This window comes from Phyllostomus discolor, chromosome 12 (assembly GCF_004126475.2).
Source record: "Phyllostomus discolor isolate MPI-MPIP mPhyDis1 chromosome 12, mPhyDis1.pri.v3, whole genome shotgun sequence".
NCBI classification, from domain to species: Eukaryota; Metazoa; Chordata; class Mammalia; order Chiroptera; family Phyllostomidae; genus Phyllostomus; species Phyllostomus discolor.
In genome coordinates, this window is record NC_040914.2 from 30,081,790 (window position 1) to 30,102,141 (window position 20,352).

Genomic DNA, 20,352 nt, shown 5'->3' on the forward strand with positions numbered 1-20,352 from the left:
TGAGGAAGATAAGAGGTAATGGCAAAAAATAAAAATCAATAAAATAATAAAAGATGGACCAAGAATCCAACCTTTTCTCCTACCTGAGGCCCAACTTGGTGCCATCACCTCTCCTATGGATCAGAAAAGTCCAGGATCCAGAGCTTCTGGCCTCTTCCATTAACCCCCATAACCTGTTTCCCACTGGGCAGCCAGATGGAGCCTGTTACACCCAGGAGAGACCAAGTTCTTTGTTTTACGCAAACATCCCATTATCTCCCTAATAGATGCCCAAATTATCATTGGCTACTTTACAAGTCTGATTCTCCACCCCCTTGCACCTTGTTTTTACCACAAAGGAGACTGAGGTATCTATTCCCAGCTCTGTGGCATCTCCAAGCATTTGGAGGTGCAGTCGTCCCTTCCCAGATGACCAGCCACCGATGCTTACATTGGCTAGCTTTGTGAACCAAAAAATAAAAGAAAGGGATGAAAGCACATACTAAACCTGACCAGTTTGCGGTGGGGTTGGGGAGGTCCTCTGAGATAGCATTAGGAACTGAGAGACTGAAAAGACCCCTCCCTATGTGTGGTCTGAAATTAAAACTTTCTAACTAAAAGAGAGTCATGGCAAGTAGTCATGTCCTAGGTCTGTATCTTCCCTGAGGAAAGTCAATTTTTAAAAAGATTTTATTTATTTATTTTTAGAGAGAGGGAAAGGAGGGAGAAAGCGAGGGAGATGAATTCACATCAATGTGTGGTAGCCACTTGTGCACCCCCAACTAGGGGCCGGGCCCACAACACAGTCATGTGCCCTGACTGGGAATTGAACCACAGACCTTTTGGTTCACAGGCTGGTGCTCAGCCCACTGAGCCACACCAGCCAGGGCAGGAAAGTCAATTTTTATCTTACCTGAGCCCAACTTTGTATTTAGCACATTTGTTAACATACCTTTGGAATGTTAGGATAATTTCCTTTTTTCTCAGGGCACAAACACTACATGAGGGCAGAGACCAAGAAACTACTCTGTTATTATTATGTTAATTCATTAAGTAATAACAACGTTATACACAGTAATATAAAACAATTTTGTGCCCATTCATCTTTAATTTTTATTTAATATCAGGGATTTTCCTGCTTTGCTTTCTCCCACCTCCATGACCCATCACCAGTGGATTTCAAGTTCCCAATTTATACATCTTCCTTTTGATTCCGATGTATAAAATAAGTGGTAAAAAAAATAATAAAATAAAGTAAGTGGTAAAAAGTATTCTGAAGTATTTTCACTCTCTACAGAGATTTTGTGTCCTGAAACCGTACTCACTTTGGCACAAATAAACATGTTAAAACGTCTCTACAGTTTGAATATTTCTGACACCGAGCACCTTAATATTTCCTGAGACCTGAACTCAGGATTGGGATATCACCAGGGTCTTATTTAAAGCTGAAAAATTACCAAGGGAAGAGTCTTTACACACTATATGGTAATGTTATCACCAGGTAGGGATCGGAAGGATCCTGTCCTTCTTTGTCTAGTTTGATAATTATTTTCAACTTCAGAACCTGTGGGAAGAAGCAATCAACCACCCTCAGCTCCTGGTAAGCAGGTCTTAGCTGTTCCAACCCAGCCCTGAGTAAGGTGAACTCCGGCCAAGTGTCTCCTCAGAGCGGCCCCTTACCAGCTCCATGACCTTTAACAAGAGCCCTTCTTCCTGTGCCTCAATGTCCTCATCACCACACTCCTGCCGATTTTCTCTCAGAAGGATCTGAAAGGCTTTCAAAACCATGACACAACCTGCGTCTCTTTCAGTTCACGTCCATCCAGAACTCCCCGGACCGACCCTCAGAAAGAAGGTGAGACCCCCTCCGACTCGGACTGTTTAAAGCAGATGTAAGGCCAAGGCCACGTGTGCCAGCCTTTCGGGGTCAACGACACCGGCACGTGTTTAGAAGGCGGCACCTTGGCTGGTCACCCACACCAACCGGTATCCGTGTGTTACCCACGAGCGCCTAAGGTTCCAGACGCCAGGGCCGGAGCTGTAAGACCTGACGGGCGCCCCGCACCCGGGTACCTGGGTCGGTGGGCTGAAGGCGGAGGAAGGCCCCGGGACACTTACTCACCTCAGCCGGGCGTCTCGGCTCGGTCTCCGCCATTGCCTTCGGACTCTGTGGCCCGAGGGTGTTTGGGAGCGGCGGGCGAGGAGGGTATCCTTGGTGTTGGGGTTACGGCCCCAATCCTGACACTGGACACCCAGGTAGCACACTTGGCCTCACAGCTTCTGCACGGAGCAGCCCACTGGCGCCTTCTCCGACCGATCTTGTGACTACCAGCGCCTGACCCAGCAAAGTAGAAACTGCGAGGAGGAAGTCCCGCCCCCGAGTGTGGCCCGCAGGGAAATAACCTTTTCTGAGTCTGGACGCAGCTCTGTGATATTCCACGCCTACCTCCTAGGTAACGTAAGTTGTACGGTCCAAGGCTGGGGTCCTGGATTTCCCCATCAGACTCCAGGAGTAGATTTGGTGGTTTAGACCTAAATGATACCGTGAGAAAACACAATCTGCCCTACAGCCGCCCGGGTGGACCTTATTATTTCTTGGGCGAGTTTGTGTCTGCTATGCCTGCCGGACCTTTGTTTCAGGCCATGTGGGACGTGCCTCCCTCCCAGGCCGAATGTGGTTGGCGGACGTTGCTCTAGTCCTTAATACTGTGTATTCTGTATCAGTAGGACGCACAATGTACATTAAATGTAATAAATAACACACTAATACTTAAGTACATGTGTACCTAATGTAGCCAGAAGTCATAGCTCAGCCTGGGCCACATTGTGACTGGATTCCTCATTGATGTGATCGGATGCCTCTAACTTACATTCACATTTTTTTCCCATACAATGGAGTATATGTTGACATCAAAGACATGCAATTACATGATTGACAGGGTACCGGCAGCCTGTGTGTAATAAACTTCTCTATGATGGGCTGCAGACCCTCTAGGGCCCCCTGATTGATAGGATATTATTTCTTGTGGGGATAAGCTACCCCAGGCTTTAGGTAGATTTGGACTGGTTGGGCTGTGCTGGCCCTGCCAGGAACTACAGAGTCCCAAACTAGGGTATCTACTCCTTGTAAAATCTGCTCCGGGATATTATTTTCCTTCTTGTCTTCACAGGCTAGCATAATTATAAGGATCTTTTCTGGTACCTCCTAATCTGGCTAACAGGCCTTGTCCTAGCAATGGTATGGGGCATTGTGGAATAATTAGGAAAGAATGCTTTAAAATTTGGCTTTCAAACTAACAAGCGATAGGGGTACAAGTAAAAACAAGTCCTAGATTATCCTTCAACCCCTATAATACCACTTGAGTTAGAGGAAAGAGGCCCAGTACATGAACTGAGGACAAAGTGGCCCCAGTATCAACAAGAAAATTAATTTTCTTACCTGCCATGTCAAGAGTCACCCAGGGTTCTTCAGTAGAGATTGACATGCTGGTGTAGGCTGGGGCCACCCTGCTCCACAGGCACCCTCAGTCCTGAAGCGCTGCTGTGGCCGTAGGACATGATCCCTTTCTGCTCTGGGAGTGGGCACAGTCTGCCTTCCAGTGGCAGGTATCAGGGTTTGTTCCTCTGCACTTGGGACATGGCCCTGGTAGTGGCCTACTACATTCCTTTGCCCAGTGTCCAGGGCATTTGCACCTAAAACACACTTGATCCTTGTGTCCTCCATGCTTTTGTGACTTTCCCAGGTTACCTTGAGGTGGCTGTCCATGGCCATGGTTGTTGCTAAGAGCTAGTGCAAGTAGCTTTGTAACTGGAAAAGACACCAGCGTTCAGGCTGCCTGTCACTACCAAATCCAATAAACAATGACAGTGATTGAATCTTTTATACGCACTTTATTCAGATGGCCAGTGATCTGAGAAGATGGCGGGTTCATACACTAACAAACCATCTTCCCCTTTCTTTCCCAGCCAGATCTTTTATAAGGGGGTTGGGGGAGGGCAAACAGGAATTAGTGAGAGTCTTTGAAGTTCACAGCTGCAGCACTTCTATCCTAGGCAATAGCTATCTCCAAGGGGGAGGGGTAGTCACCTGCTGTTCCCAACACACAAGTCTCCAGGAGGTAATCTCTAGCCAGCACCCCAGGAGGCCAGCCACTTTTTCTCAGGCGCCAAAAGGGCCTTATCTGTAGTTTCTGAAACAAAAACTTAACATACACATTACTTGTTAGATTTATGGCTATTTACCTTAAGCTAAAATTTTCTAAGTCTTAAGCCCCCTATCAGCTTGGCCTGTCTTTCCTCTAAGTCTCAGCTGATGAAGACAGAAAAGGCAACATCCATCAGTTGTGCCAAAGGGGTTTGGGGCCCCATTTGTAATTTCTGAAGCTTTTTACAGATATCAGGGGCTGACCGGGTGATAAAGTTTTTCCTATTAACACTTGCTCCTCTAGAGAAGATGGGTCTATGTTAGTGTATTTCTGAAAGGCCTCTACCAGTCTGTTATGGAAGAGTGCAGGATTCTCTTCCTTTCCTTGTGTTATTTCCTTAACCTTATCATAATTCACTGGCTTTTTGATACAGGCCCTCATTCCATCCGATAAGCACTGCATCATGACAGATTTACTTCTGTTCCTTCCTGGTGTATTATAGTCCCAACTGGGCTCATGATCTGGGACAGCATCCACTGCAGGCCTCGCATTACTAGGGTCTTCAGTATGTAATTGATCTGCATGTTTGTGGGCCCCTTCCCAAATTAATTGCTTGTCTTCTGGAGAGCAACATGTCGTCAGAACTATATAAAGGTCCTTCCAAGCCATATCAAAAGCAAAAGTTAATATATGGAAGTTATTAATGCAGCATGAGGGATGCTCAGAAAAGTTTCCTAGCCTTTCCTTGCACTACTATAGGTAAGCTATTGAGAAAGGTGTGTGTATTCAAGTAGGGGGCCTTCTGCACCTGCTACTTCTCTCAGGGGTAGGAGGCCAGAAGGGGCAGGGAGATATGAGGCTCCACTCCTAGTATGCCCCGCTGGACTGGGTTTCTCCTTCTTTGGTAACTTTGGGTATATTGGTGAGTAGGGTGGAGGAGAAGTTGTAGTTGTCAACTCAGGGGTTGAGGTCTTAGGGCTCTGAGGCCTATTAGATTCTCCCAGAGAAACAGATGTACTAACCTCCTCTTCTTTCCCCTGAGAGACAGGGGTGGAACTTAAAAGCAGGTCATCTAGAATGTCATCGGTAAACCCTCAAGTAGATGTTTCCTTTGACCCAGAACAAAGAGATGGAGTGTGAGATAACACAAAAAAAGCCTTGTACATAGGGAAGCTCCGACCACCTCCCTAGCCTCCGACAGAATAGATGTAACTGGAGTATGGTGGTGTAATTGCTACTCCCATTTTCAGGCCATGTCTCCCTCTCTCCCAACTTATACTGAGGCCAAGCTGTGTTACACAAGAAAATCAGTGTCTTTATCTTGAGACACTCAAGGTCAAACTTGTCCCAGTTTCTAAGGGTGTATCCTAATGGGCATCCTGGATAGTTTTGGTGGGCTTTTATTGCACATGTACAAGTAGTTACATTACTTTAAAGTTACTGCGCTTGTGGTCTCCCATGATCTTTCTTGATTGACCACTGGGGAAGGAGGTCCCACAATGTTAATGTATTATAATGCTAGTATAATGAAGCAAGGGTCATGTAGCATCTTCTGTGCAGGTACATTCTCATCATAAAAAACATCCTATGCAAATAATACCATAGAGAGCAGGAGGATAACAATTGTAATTACTACACACCCAAACACAGAGCACCTAAGTAAAAAGGCAAATAATATGAGATCTGAAAGTGGAAAACACAATGCAACACAACTAGACAACTTGAATATTCTCCTTGCAATATGTAGATCATCTATTTCAAAAGCAGTAAGGTATTATTGAAGTTTGAAAACACTACTGAGAAAACAGAGCTGATAAATATACGCATAGTATTTTATTCAGCCCTGGCCAAATGGTGCACTCAGGGCATTGTCCCATGGCCCAGAAGGCTGCAATTTTCATTCCTGGTCAGGATGCAAACCTAGATTATGGGTTTGAGTCCCTGTTATAGACACATATGGGATAAAACCAATTGATGCTTCTATTTCACAATGATATTTCTCCTTCTCCCTCCCTTCTTTCTTTAACAATCAAAAAACATTTTGCAGTAAGGACAAAAAATATAAATAGTTGTAGAAATGCTGGAGACTATAAAAGATGCTTTTTCTCACTCGTCAATGTGCACTCTGTTAGGCTTCTGGCAATACTACTGAGGTCAATCCTTCCCTATGAGGGTTCTGTACAGCAGGTATGGGGGCAGCAGGGAGAATAGGGGGCAATGCAAGCAAACCAGCCCTGCCAGTCCAGGATCCACCCAGAATACTGGGGGAGCACTAGTGCTTCACAAGCCACATAGGAGCATAGAGCAACCCCTGAGGAATGAAGGGCACAGGGGAAATGCAAAGCCTAGTCCAGGTCACAGGTGAAACGGAGGACTGTTTTTGAAGCTGTGAGTTAGTTTATTAAAATTGGGGGCATGAAACAAATGAAAATGGATCCTTGCAGACATGATCAGGGGCAAACCTGAGACCAGCTGCTGCTTTCCTTCTTCCCTGGGAACAAGTCTAGTGAGGACCCTTAAAGCTTAGGATAAAAGAAGCAAACTGCCACCCTGAGGAAGGGGTGTACAGGCAAGGCAAAGAAGAGTGTGCAGGGAGAGTTGGTGTCTTACCCAGATATAAGAGCATAGTTCTCCAGCATCACATGGAGATACAGGCGTCTCTGAACCTCATCAAAGAGGAGCCATTCTTTCCTGGAAAAATACACAGCAACATCCTCAAAGGTCACAACAACCTGTCGGAATTAATACAAATGAATTTGGAATAGTCTGTCTGACACCCTGTATCCTACTCTTCCCCATGCCCAACCCCTTACAGGGCCCCCTGTTCAGAGAAGATAGCAGCACTTGGTGCCAGAGCTGCCTGCTGTCTCATCACAGTCTCATTAATTACTCACATTGCCTTTAGCAAAGGCAGAGAGAAGAGGAAGTGAGGCAGATAAATGTCATCTAAACTCAGGGCCCTGCCTGCAGGGCCCAATTCTTCCTGCTAAACAATTGCACTGAGTCTCCCAGATCATGCCTCCAAAACACAGCCGTGTATGGGCTTGGGCTTCACGCTTAAATCCAAACACCAAGAACCCAGGCCCATCAGCTCACACTTCCTCCAGCTGTGCACACACTGCGTGATCTCTCCCTGCTTCTCGGCTTCACACCCAGGTGCACTGCCTCAGCTCTGCCCCTTTCACCCTCCTGCATAAAAGGGGCACCACTTTTGCATGACTCCTTTCTCGACCCTTCCATAGATTTCCAGACACATGTGTTAGCTGCTCACAAGATTTTTCTGTTAGAAATGTACAAGACATAGAGGTGGGAGGAACCAGATGAACTGATCCGAGTGCCTTTATTTGATGCTGCACTGAGAGGCCAGCTGAGTCAGGGTTGACTTCAGCCCTGGGGAAGGCAAGAGTGGGGTTTCTAAAAGAAAAAGCGCAGGGTTTGTGAGCTGATAAGGGGAGGGGTTCATCTCTTATTCTTCCAGGCGGGTTCCTCAGGGTTCCAGCATGAGAGTAGAGACAATAGGTTAGGTGCAGGGCCAGGCTATTCCCAGGTACAGCAGGGTCAGTGTGACCACCGGCCATTTTGCCCGGCACCAGATATCTATTGTGCGTGTTGGGAGAGTTTCGATGGAGCCCCAGGCTATCAGTTGAGTTGAGATAAGTGAGTCATGAGCAGTCCAGTCGGTTGGAAAACTGGCTTGACTAGGTCATGAGCACTCTGGCGGGCTGGGAATTGGCCTGACCATTTCAGTTTCTGCTTACTTCTCTTTGTGACATGTGAAAGCGTGTACCAAAAGAACCTTCTGACATTTCTAAAGAGAATTAATCTACCATCTTCCTCCCCAGCCCAGCTGCTGGAGCCTCCACTGCTTCAGCTGCTAGGACCAAAAATGCTGGGGTGGTTTTGAACCCTTTCATTTCTTCCTGCAACTGAAAATCTGAAACTATGCTTGCCCTTCTTAAAAAATGTAAAGAGGAGGGGAGTGGATGGAAGTGGAAGGAGGTATGAGGGAGATAAATGGTAAGGGGAAAAAATTCAATGAAAAAAAAAGATGGACCAAGAATTCAACCTTTTCTCCCTCATCTGAGGCCCAACTCGGGTCCATTAGCTCTCCTCTGGATCATAGAACTCTCCTGGTTCAAAGCTCCCTGCCTTCTCCATTAACCCCCATAATCTGTTTTCTACTAGGCAGCCAGATGTAGCCTGTTAAACCCAGGAGACACTAACTCCTGTTTCTTACGCAAATGCCCCATTATCTCCCTCATACATACCCAAAGTGGCCATTTTACCACTTTGAAGTCTGATTTTTGAATCCCTTGTGCCTTATTTTTACCATAAGGAAAGAGACCTGAGGGATGCACTCTCAACTCTGTGGCCTCTCCAAGCAGGTGCTGGTGTCCCCTCCCACATATCCTGCCTTAACTGCTTACACTGGCTGCCAGTGGATCCCCTCCCCCCCAAAATGGGTAGGGTTCACATACTAAACTAGCTTAGGGGAGTCCTCCCAGATGGCCTTACAAACTAAGAGACTGAAAGTACCCCTGTTTATAGTCTCAAATTAAAAGTTCCTAACTAAAAGCAAGTCTTGGCAAGTAGTCATGTCCTAGGGCCTCTATCTTCCCTGAGGAAAATCAATTTTAATTTTAAAGGAGCCCATCTTTGTATTATGCACCTTTGTTAACACACCTTTGGAATATCAGGATAATTTCCTTTTTTCTTACTCCTCAGGGCACAAACTCTGCATGACAGCAGAGACCAAGGTACTGCTCCATGTTATCACTGTGTTAATTAATTAAATATTAACAATGTTATACCCAGTAATGTAAAAGAATTCTGTGTCCACTCATCTTTACCTTTTATTTAATATCAGGTATCTTCGTGCTTTGTTTTCTCCCAACTCCGTGACCCATCACCAATGGATTTCAAGTTCCCAACTTACACATCTTCCCTTTTGATTCTCAAGTATAAAATAAGTGGTAAAACTGCCATTTTCTAAAGCAGTTTTGCACTGCACTGAGAGTTTGTTTCCTGGAATTCATCCTCAGTTTGGCTCACATAAACATTTTCAAAAGTCTCTACTGTTTGAATGTTTCTTACATTGACACCACAAATGGGAGCATCTTGATATTACTTGTGACCTACACTCAGAAATGGGGTATCCCCCTGGTCTCCTCACTTGAAAGCTGGAATATTACCAAGAGAAGAGTCTTTACACACTATACAGTAATGTTACCACCAGGTAGGGACTGGGACATCCTGTCCTTCCTTGTCTAGTTTGATAATGATTTTCAACTTTAGAACCTGTGGGAAGAAGCAAGCAACCACCCTCAGCTCCTGGTAAGCAGGTCTCAGCTGTATCAACCTATCCCTGGAGTACGTGACCTCCGGCCAAGTTTCTCCTCAGTGCACCCTCTTATCAACCCTGAGACCTTGGATAAGGACTCCTGTTCCTGTATTTCAATGTTTTCATCACCACACTTCAGTCGGCTTTCTATCTCAGAAGGATCTAAATAGCTTTGAAAACTATGACACAGCCTGTGTATCCCTCGGTTCACAACCATCCTGGGCTCCCAGTACCATGAAAATGAAGGTGCAACACCTCTGCCTCCCAGTCAGGATGTGACTCCCCCTCAGACTCTTTCAAGGCAGAGGCCAGGCGTGTGGGTTTATGCGGGTCAACAACCCCTTCATGTATTTCAAAGAGGGCATCTAGGCTGGTCACCCTCACCCACTGGTCACACCGTGGGCCTGGGCTACAGGGTTCAGTGGGCTGAGGGTGGAGGGCCCAGGGCCCATGCACTAACCTCAGCTGGGCCCCTCACCACAGTCACCACCATCTGACTCTGTGGCAGGAGAGGGGCGGGTGCAGTGGGCAAGGAGGCTGTTCCTGGGATTGGGGTTACTGTCCTAACAACCCTGATGCTGGACACCGGGGCAGCGTACTTGGCCTCACTCCTTCTGTGGGGAGCAGCACACTGGGGCCTTCTCCTTTCCGTCCTGTGACCACTATACCCCAACCAGGTAATAAGACAGAAAAGAGAAAATACTGGCCAGGAAACCGAGGGAAGTCCCACCCTACAGCATGGCCCCAGGGAAAATGCATTTTCTGAGTTTTTATTGCCTCAGCTTTGTGATGTTCCACGCCTGCCTTCTGGGTAATGTAGGTTGTACACTCCAAGGTTGGGGTCCTGTATTTCGCTCAAAGAATACCCTCAGAATACTAACTCTACTCTATAGCTGTCCCAGTGGACATCATTTCTTGGGCAAGAAAGTATTTAAAATGCCTGCTAGGCCTTTCATTCAGGCCATGGAACTTGTGTCTCCTTCAGGTGGAATGTGGTTAGGAACTTTGCTCCAGTCCCTAATGGTCTCTATCCTGCATCAGTAGGACCCACAATGCAAATTAAACGTAATACATAACACACTAACACTTAAGTGCATTTGTGCCTAGTGCAGAAGCACAGCTCTGCCTGGGCAGCAGTGTGACTAGATTCCTTGCTGATTCGATCTGCTGATGCCTCTAACTTAAATTACACATTCTTTTTTCAAACAATGAAGTACATGTTGAAGACGTCAAAGACATGCCCTTAAAGGAATTCGGCACAGAATGTTCCTGTAAAGATTGCACTAGTTGTCAAGGTAGCAGTCTCAAATCATCTTTCAAATCTGGACTGCCAACGTCACTGCAGGTTTTAAAACATTTCAAAGTTTAAGATACCCTTTACCCAAGATGTCATTCCCTCCGGTTACTTACAGTCCCTTTGTAAATGTTAAGCACGTTCCTAATACACCCTACCTGCCATTCAACTAAGGAGATCTCTCCTAATGAAGGCTCCAGACTGGATGTATGCCACCTACCAGGACATGCATCAGTACCCCTCTCAGTCTGGTGGTGAAGTCAGCAAGCTTATGTCCATGAAGGGGATGAAACTGTACCTAGATAGTGGACACAGTGGACACACAGAAGACAGCCTACCAACTAATTTAGATGAAATTTTCACACGAGAGCCTCAGCACAGACAAAGATCCTAAAAACATAGTAGTTGAACCTGTAGGTGCTGCCTAAAAGCACCAAGGATAGGGTGAATGCACATGCCTGTAAAAAAAATTCCAGAGACAAGTTATTTTTCTTCGTAGACCTTAATTTCTTCCCTTTTAAAAATATTTTTTATTGATTATGCTATTACCCTTTTTCTAATTTTTTCCCTTTTGTCCTCTTCCACCCAGGTACCCCAACTCCCGTAGGCAGTCCCCCAACCATTGTTCATGTCCATGGGTCATGCATATAAGTTCTTTGGCTACTTCATTTCCTATACTGTACTTTACATCCCCAGGGCTATTCTGTAACTACCTATGTGTACTTCTTAACCCCATCACCTCTTTAGCCATTCCCCCTCACCACCTCTCCCACATGGCAACTGTCAAAATGCTCTCCATATCTGTGACTGTGTCTCTGTTCTTGTTCCTTAGTTTGTTTTTTTAGATTTAATTGTTTGTTTGTTAGTTCATTTCTATCCAAAATATGTTTTTGGCATGGTGCCCCACTCATCTTGACTCAGGTACTTTAGTGATGTGTCCTTCTGAAGGAACATCCTTCTGTAAATCTTGTTTTTTCTCCTGTAGGCTGAGAGAGGGCAATGGAGGAGACAACACCCAAAACTACCATTTGTGCATGGCTAAAGATGGTGATTGTATAGCATCCAGGGCATTTCACATCCATGAAGTAGTAATAGGGGCTTAAGACTTGGGAAAATTTAGCTTAAGGTAAATAGTCAAAAATCTAGCAAGTAATGTGTATGTTAAATTTTTGTTTCAGTAATTACAGATAAGGCCTATCTTAGAGCCTAAGAATAAGCAGATGACCTCTTGGAGAAGTCTGTACCAGGAAGAAGCAAGAGGCTACCCTTCCCCCTTGGAGGCAACTGTTGAATTTCAAAGGCTTTCCATGACACCTTGTTTGCCCTCCCCCAACCCCCTTATAAAAGATCTGCCTGGGAAAGAAAGAGCAAGATGGTTTGTTAGGCTATGAACCCGCCATCTTCTCAGATTGCCGGCCATCTGAATAAAGCGCCTATAAAAGATTCAATCACTGTCATTGCTTATTAGATTTGGTAGTGACAGGCAGCCCGAACGTCGGTGTCTTTTCTGGTTACAGTAGGAACTAGGGCTCTGCACCAGGCACTTCTTGTGTTTCCTCTTCTCTTCTTCTGGAGAAGGATAAATGAGGTGCTTAGTGAGAGGCATGTTGACTTGGGGAGCTCCTCACCACCAGAAAGGCTACATTCAATGGTTGATAGATTGTCTTGTTTGTCATTTTATTGTTCATAGTTTTGATATTCTTTTTTTTTCTTGAATAAGTCTCTTTAATGTTCCACATAATAATGATTTAGTCATGATGAATTCCTTTAGTATTTTCTTGTCTGGGTAACTCTTTATCTGCCTTTGGATTCTAATGATATCTTTGCTGGGTAAAGCAATCTTGGCCTAGTGTAGTAGACCATTCTGTGTGGCATGGGCCCAGCCCCCAGTGGCAAACATTTACTGCAAAGAAACTTCCTAAAAACCTTGCTAACCCTTCCAAGGACCAGTGTAACCGGTTCAACCACTTTTGCCTTTTCATTTGCAAGTATCCTTCTTCTGCGATATGATTACTGAAATCCTCTCCTTTGTTTTCTGTATAAGGTAACCACCTAAAGTGAGCTTGTGCATAGTTAATGAGGACCTTCTTGTAATGTGCCCAGTAAGACAATAAAAGCTCACTGGAGCAAGGGCTGAGGTTTTTGCTCCACTTGAGAGAGAAGCCTCTTGCCCTTTTCTTCCACAGGATCCGGTAGTCCTTGTGAATTTCTTTTGTTTCAGCTACAGCGCTGTGGACCCCATGAGCGGGAGTCTGCTACAGTGTAGGTCCCTGCTTCTCATGACTTTCAATATTTCTTGCCAATCCCTTCTAGCCTGCAAAGTTTCTTTTCAGAAATTGACAGCTGATAGTCTTATGAGAATTCTCCGGTAGATAACTAACTTCTTTTCTTAGGCTGCTTTTAAGACTCTCTCTTTATCTTTCACCTTTGGCATTTTATTTTTTTCTCCTTGACCTTCACATTCCTCTTTTGTGAGGTGATCTGCATTCTTCATTGTGGATTATGGGATGTAATAGCAACTGAATGATATAATATATTGTTGCCTGCATATTAAATTTCCATTTCCACCCCCACCTTTTTGGAAAGATTTTATTTATTTCTTTTTAAAGAGAGGGTAAGGGCTGGAGAAAGAGAAGGAAAGAGACAACAGTGTGGGAAGTTGCCTCTTGCTGCCCCAAACTGGGGACCGGGCCCACAACCTAGGCATGTGCCCTGACTGGGAATTGAACATATGACCTTCCAGTTCCCAGGCTGGCACTCAATCTGAAGCAGGAGACAGCATAGGAAGAACTCTGAGACTGCAATACTGTCACTGGCCAGCATTTATCACCCTGGTTGCCAGGAAACACCTTTTACCAATTAGGTAGAATAAATAGTAAACCCAGGCAGGAAGGAGGAAGGAGACAAGTCCCACACACTAACTCAGCAGTCCTGAGTCTGGTCTGATGGTATTGCCAGGTGTTCCAACATGACAAGAGACACTATGTTGGCAAGAAAGAAGGGAAGTCCTTGAAATTTTATGTAACACTTCCACTATCTGGAAAAGAAAACCTTGAAACTGTGCTTTCATCCCAAGGCCTGAATGTGGGAGAGGGGCCCGGGTGGCCACAGAAAGAGCCACATTGTCGGGAGCCGACCAACAGCTGACCTTTGCCACAGTTGGGTCAGGTGAGACGCATCTGCACAGCAGAGGTGGCTGTGGCCAGGTCTCCTGTCTATCTCTTCCTGTATGCCTGTCCCTATTAGCATCAGGCAGTGAGATTTTTGGACACCTGTGTTTTATAACAAAAAACCTTGCACGATGCCTCTGATTCTGTGTGAAATGACTTGCTGACCACTAACTAGAAGCCCCTAATAACCCTAATGCTGCCCACTCCCCCCACCTGGAAAGTTAAGGATAGATTTAAACTATGGGCAGACTAGCTGCCAGAACGCTGGAGGAGGCCATTGCTAGGAATGTTTAAGGAGTTACCATTCAAAAGCTCAGGATTTATTAGAACCACTGCCTTTCCCATGCCCTGGGCAGGAGTGGTTATTGATGGGACCACGTAGATAGAGAAGGAAGGAATTTTAATTAAAATATAATAATGTCAGTACATGGAAACATAACATAGTCTCCCCTAGATATGTAGTTAATAGACCTAGGCAAAAAATCATTTATCTAATTCAGATAATCTAATTAGTATAAACAGCAACTAATTTTTATTTTATTTTATTTTTTTAAATATATTTTATTGATTATGCTATTACAGTTGTCCCATAGCAACTAATTTTTAAATCACTCCTTGTACCCCTTTGATTTAGACCAATCTATAGAAACTTAGTAGACATTTAATTATAATCAGCATTTGAAAGTTTGTGCTCATATAGCTTTGTTGGCTATCTGATTAATGTCCCTCTTAGTCAAAAATAACCTTTGTGTAATATGGTTGATCTGTGGGACTTCCTGGACTTTTCAGTTATTTTTTTGTTTAACATGATTGATTTGTAAAACTTTCTGTGTTTTTAGAAATTATTTCTGTGGTAACCGTTTCTGTTTTAATAATCACAGTATGCATTGAATATTGTATAACCTCCCCTATAAAAATAAAGATTGATTTTTCTCGGTGAGTCAGTCAGGTCTAGAGAGCCTGGCTGTCCTCTGGCATCACATCTGGTGTCTGTCTCATTTCACCTGAGCCGTTCCTCCTTTGGGGACCCTGAGACTTGCCGAGGCGGCTGGACCCTGGCAATACAGATAAACAGAGTTTTGAAGTCTGTATCTGATTGATTGCTAATCTCCATTTTGTTTTGCTCTTTTTCTTGAGCTTTGATCTGTTCTTTTTTGGGCCACGTTTCGTTGTCTACTCATTTTGGCAGCCACCCTGTGTTTGCTTCTATGTATTAGGCAAAGCTGCTTTGACTCTGTTTCTTGGTAGTGTGGCCTAGTGTAGTAAGTGTCCTATAGGGCCCAGGGGCACAACTTCTCCTATCACCCAAGCTGGGTACTTGAGGGGTGCCCTTCATATAGGCTGAGTACACCCTTCTCTTGCAGTTGAGCTTCGGTTGCTGTTGGCAGATCAATAGGAGGGATTTACCCAGGCCAGTCAGAAGCAAGGATTGCCTGTCACCATTGACCACCAATTTCTGCCATCTATGGTGGACCAACTTTGCAGGGGCAGGGTGGTGGTGCTCTGATGTGGTCTGTAGGTGTCCACTGGCTGCTCTGCCCCTTGGGATTCCCAGGTGGTACAGTCAGAGGTCAGCTCCCACCTGTCCTTTGCCCTCAACCGCCCTACCTGATCTAGAAAGCATCCTGAGGTGGCTGCTGTTTGCTCTGGTCTTGTAGATTCCCATGCAAAACCATGCTATGAATGTAGGCAGGCTGCAGCAACTGCTGGGTCTGGGGCTCACTGAAGCCAGGTGTTTTTTTGATAGAATTGAGGAAGTTGTAAAGCAGGAGCGAATACCATTCATTCATATGGAAAAGCAGATTGGGTGGGCCCATAAGTAGGGTGGGGCAGAGTATCTAGGGATCTGTAAGGCAGGTCAAACAGTTAGCCAGGTGGTTGGTTCCAGATACAGCACCAGCTTACTGTCTCGGGTGTGGGTAGGAGATTTAGAAAAGGGATGAAGGCCTCTGCTCACCTTGATGCCAGACACATGAGGTTCTCCATGTATACCAACAATGTCTCTCAAGCTGCTATGCTGTTCTGGAGCTAGAGGGACTGAGTCTGAGTATGTGAGTCTGTGTGGGGGACTTTAAAAGAAACTGCTTGGGATTCCAGAGTTTCTTCCACCAATGAAATCCCCACTTGTTTTTGCAGACAGAAGTTATGGGGACTTATCTTCCAGGCACTGGAACACTGGGGGAGGGGCTGGGTGTGGGGCTGACCCCTTGCTCCCCAGATATCCCTCCCAAATTTTTATCCACCACCCATGGGTGAGGGACAAGACTATTCCTCACCTGGGCCCCTTCTATCAGTCTGGATGGATGAGGTTTCTTTAATTCCCTTATCTCAGACTTATATTCAACTCCTTATCTGATGGTTCTGAGTGCTAGTTGTTCTCTATTTTAGTTGTAATATGTATGTGGTTGTGCAAAGAGGGGAGCCATGTCTTCACATACCACAACCTTGACCAGAAGTCCAGAGACAACTTAGATATAGTCCAAAAAAGGGACCAAACGAAACAGAAACCATGATTCTGAAATTCTCTGGAGCTAGGAAGAAAAACAAATTGACTTCAGAAACTTAGGAGACTCAGTTAATGAAGTTTCTGTATTGAAAGTGTCAGAGCCCAAAGTGTCGCAGGTTCGATTCCCAGCCAGGGCACATGCTGGGTTGCAGGCCATAACCCCCAGCAACGGTACATTGATGTTTCTCTCTCTCTCTCTATCACCCTCCCTTCCCTCTCTAAAAATAAATAAATAAATAAAATCTTAAAAAGAAAGTGTCAGAGCCACAGGACATCGAGTGATGTGAAGCCCTAGAATATTATGATAAAGTCTTGAGGTCATCCTCAGAAAAGAGACAAGCCCCTGTGGGGCTCCAAGAGTATCTTCCATGCACTCATCTGAAAGCTGGTGAACATCCAGAGCAGTATGTTGGCCTTGATGGCAATCTGGCCCCCAAAATGAGCTGCACGCACTCCTTATATTCCTGGGACATTTTCATCTGGAGTCAGGTTTGCCCTATTCTTTGACTAAAGGCACAATTATGACATGCACCTCCTGACAGTGAGTTGGAGGACAATAAGCCTTACTGGATGAAGGTAATTTCTGCAATTTGCCCTGCAACCTAGCCATGGAGTCAAGCTACATCAGGCAGAGCTTCCCTGAGACCTAGGTGAGCCTCTGAAACAGGTCAGGTAATTACTTAATAATTATTGAACAAGTGAAACATGATGTCATGGCTTTCGTTTACTCTTCTAAATCTCGGCTTACACCTTCCTATATCTTTCCACCTCACTATTTTTCTTCAAGTTCTCTAGAATGAAAATGACTCACACATTGTAGAAAAAAGATACTCAGGGTGGCCACAATCCAGCGGAACCATAGCTGAAGTTAGTTCTGTCATTCTCAGGACAAAGTTCCCTTAATGTCCAACCCTTTAGGACTTATCTGTTCTTGGGCTTTGTAGAGCATTTTCTCATGTTTCTATTTAAGTAATGATCATTGTATGTCCGTTCATCAACATTCATAACTTTCCATAGTTTGCTTACTCCATAACTCTTTTTAGAAATTTAACTTAATTTCATTTTTTAAAACATTATTTTATTTATTTTTAGAGAGAAGGGAAAGGAAGGAGAGAGGGAGACAAGCATCAATGTGTGTTTGCCTCATAAATACCCCTTACTGGGGACCTAGTCCACAAGGCAGTCCTGTGACCTGACTTGGAATCCAACAAGCAACCTTTTGGTTTGCAAGCCAGCACTCAATCCACTGAGCCACACCAGTCATGGCTCCATAACTCTTTAACAGTCCCCATGCAAAAAATGTCACTGCATTGATAAGTGAAATAATGATCATTTGCCTTCAAGGTGTAGAAATACAACAATTCAAAATGTCTTTCTCACATTCACATGCCTACTTTATAAACCTTCATGGATGATGATATCATAGCCACTCTGGTACAAAATTTGTACATACCTGCTATTTCCAGGTACATGCTAAATATCATGGAAATGAAAAATACATCTTATCTCAGAAAATTCAGTGAGACATTTCATGTGCAAATACAATTCTTTTTGGCCTTGGCCAGTACCATGCTACTAACTGAAAGGTCACTAGTTTGATTCCCAGTCAAGGAGTACAACTGGGTTGCAGGCCAGGTCCCCAGTATAAGGGTGAGAGAGTCGATAGATGTTTCTCTCAAACGTGGATGTTCCCCTCCTTCCCCTTCTTCCTCCCTTCCAATCTCTCTAAAAAAGGTAAATAAAATTTTAAATCACATAATTGTTTTCAACAGTTAAAAAACCAGTACTGACTCTTTGTACAGTAGCTGCTGCTGAGTAGCATTGCTGAATTCTCCCTCCTGCAGTTGTCATGACATCTAAGCCAGTCTCCTAAAGAGCCTAAACAGCTGAAGAAGCTGTTTATCGGAGGTTTGAGGTATGAAGCATATGATGAAGGTCTTAGGAGCCATGTTGAGCAATGGGGAACACCCACAGACTGTGTCATGAGAGATTCAAATCCAAAGTGCTCCAGAGGGTTGGATTTTGTTACACATGCCACTGTGGAAGTAGATGCAGCCACAAACTAACGGCCTTATGAAGTGGGTAGAAGAGTTGTGGCACCAAAGAGACTTTGTGAAGACAAAATTCCCTAGGCAGCTTAGGTGTGACTCAGTGGACTGAGCTGAGGCCTAGGAATCCAAATGTTGCTGGTTGGCCCGGGCTGTTGTTGCTCAGTAGATTGAGCACTGCACTGGAAGGCAAGGGGTTGCTGGTTTGATTCCCAGGCTAGGGCATATGCCTAGGTTTTGGGCTGGGTCGCCAGTTGGGGGCATGCAAGAAGCAAGCACATATTGATGTTTCTCTCCTTCTCTTTCTCCCTCCCTTTCCCTCTCTCTAGAGGTAAATAAATAAATAATCTTAAAAAAAAAAAAAAGACTGGCATGTCTGGTGTAGCTCAGTGGATTGAGTACAGGCTGTGAACCAAAGGGTCACCAGTTCATTCCCAGTTAGGGCACATGCCTGCATTGTAGGTCAGGCCCCCAGTGGGAGTCACGTGCGAGGTAAGCACACATTGATATTTCTTTCCCTTTCTTTCTCCCTCCGTTCCTCTCTCTCACTCTTAAAAAATAGGTGAATAAAATCTTTAAAAAAAAACTGCAAAAAAAAAGTGTTTATACGAAAGATGTTTAAAAAATGTTGCTGGTTTGGTTCCTGTCAGGACACATCTGGCTATGGGCCAGGTCTCCAGTTAAGGGCATGTTAGGGGAAACAGATCCATGTTTGTCTCCCTCTCTCCATACCTGACTGTCTCTCCAAAAATAAATAAGTGAAACCCTTTTAAAAAATGATTTGCACACTTAGTGGCCCCAAAATTGTGAAGACATTTGTCAATAGTGTAAAAGAAGACACTGAAAAACTTCACCTAACAGATTACTTTTGAAGAACGTGGAAAAATTGAAGTGGTTGAAGTTGTGGCTGACCCAGGGTGTGGCCAAAAGAGAGGATCTGTTTTTGTAACCTTTGATGACCATGCCTGTGTAAACAAGGTTGACATTTAGAAGTTCCATATTGTGAATTGCCACAATTGTGAACTGATACAAGTCCTATCTAAGCAAGAGATGGCTAGTGCTTTCTGTAGCCCTAGATGGAGAAGTGCATCTGGAACCTTCAGAGGTGGTCATGTGGGTAGTTTTGGTACAGATGACAACATTGGTCATGAAGGAAACTTTAGTGGTCAAGGTAGCTTCAGTGGCTGCTGTGGTGGCAGTGGTGAATATGGTGCCAGTGGGGATGGCTATAATGGATTTGGTGATGATGGAAGGGAGTTTGGAGGTGGTAGAAGGTACAATGATTTTTGGCAATTACAACAACTGATCTTCAAATTTTGGACCCATGAAAGGAGGAATCTTTAGAGGCAGAAGCTCTTGCTCCTCTGCTGATGGAGGCCAACATTTGGCCAATCCAGGAATCCAAGGAGGCTGTGGTGGCTCCAGCAGCAGCAGGGAAGGCCATGGCACAGGTTGTAAGAACTGCCTAGAAACAAAGCTTAGCAGGACAGGAGCCAGGGAAGCTACATGTTACAACAGATCTGTGAACTCAGCCAAGCACAGTGGTGGCAGGGCCAGGCTGCTACGAAGAAGACATGTTTTAGACAAATATCATGTGAATGGGCAAGAAACTTGAGGGGCATATTTGTGAGAATTTTAGTTCCTCTTCTGTGGAAAGTGTTAAGCACTCCATGAAAGTATTTTAATGTCATATTAAAATACTTTGTTGGTATACCCCTGCTGTTGAATGCCAAATAAAATGGTCTGATTCCGAAACTGATAAATGCGTTAAAAATTATTAATTATTTATTTGCTTATTTACTTCTAGAGTGAAGGGAAAGGGAGGGAGGAAAAGAGGGAGAGAGGCTTGGTCAGTGCAGATCAGTGAGA

General features: G+C 44.7%; 2 protein-coding genes and 1 pseudogene across 4 annotated transcripts in view; 1 reads left to right on the forward strand and 2 right to left on the reverse strand.

Annotated features, from left to right (window-relative positions):
• The window catches only part of LOC114511072 (zinc finger protein 530-like), a 568,693-nt gene that overhangs the window by 425,973 nt on the left and 122,368 nt on the right, over positions 1-20,352 (reverse strand). The gene's annotated exons all lie outside the window — the stretch shown is intronic.
• LOC114511040 (zinc finger protein 883-like) overlaps positions 1-20,352 on the reverse strand; it is a 174,926-nt gene that overhangs the window by 129,663 nt on the left and 24,911 nt on the right. The gene's annotated exons all lie outside the window — the stretch shown is intronic.
• LOC114510814 lies at positions 1,766-20,098 on the forward strand (annotated as a pseudogene).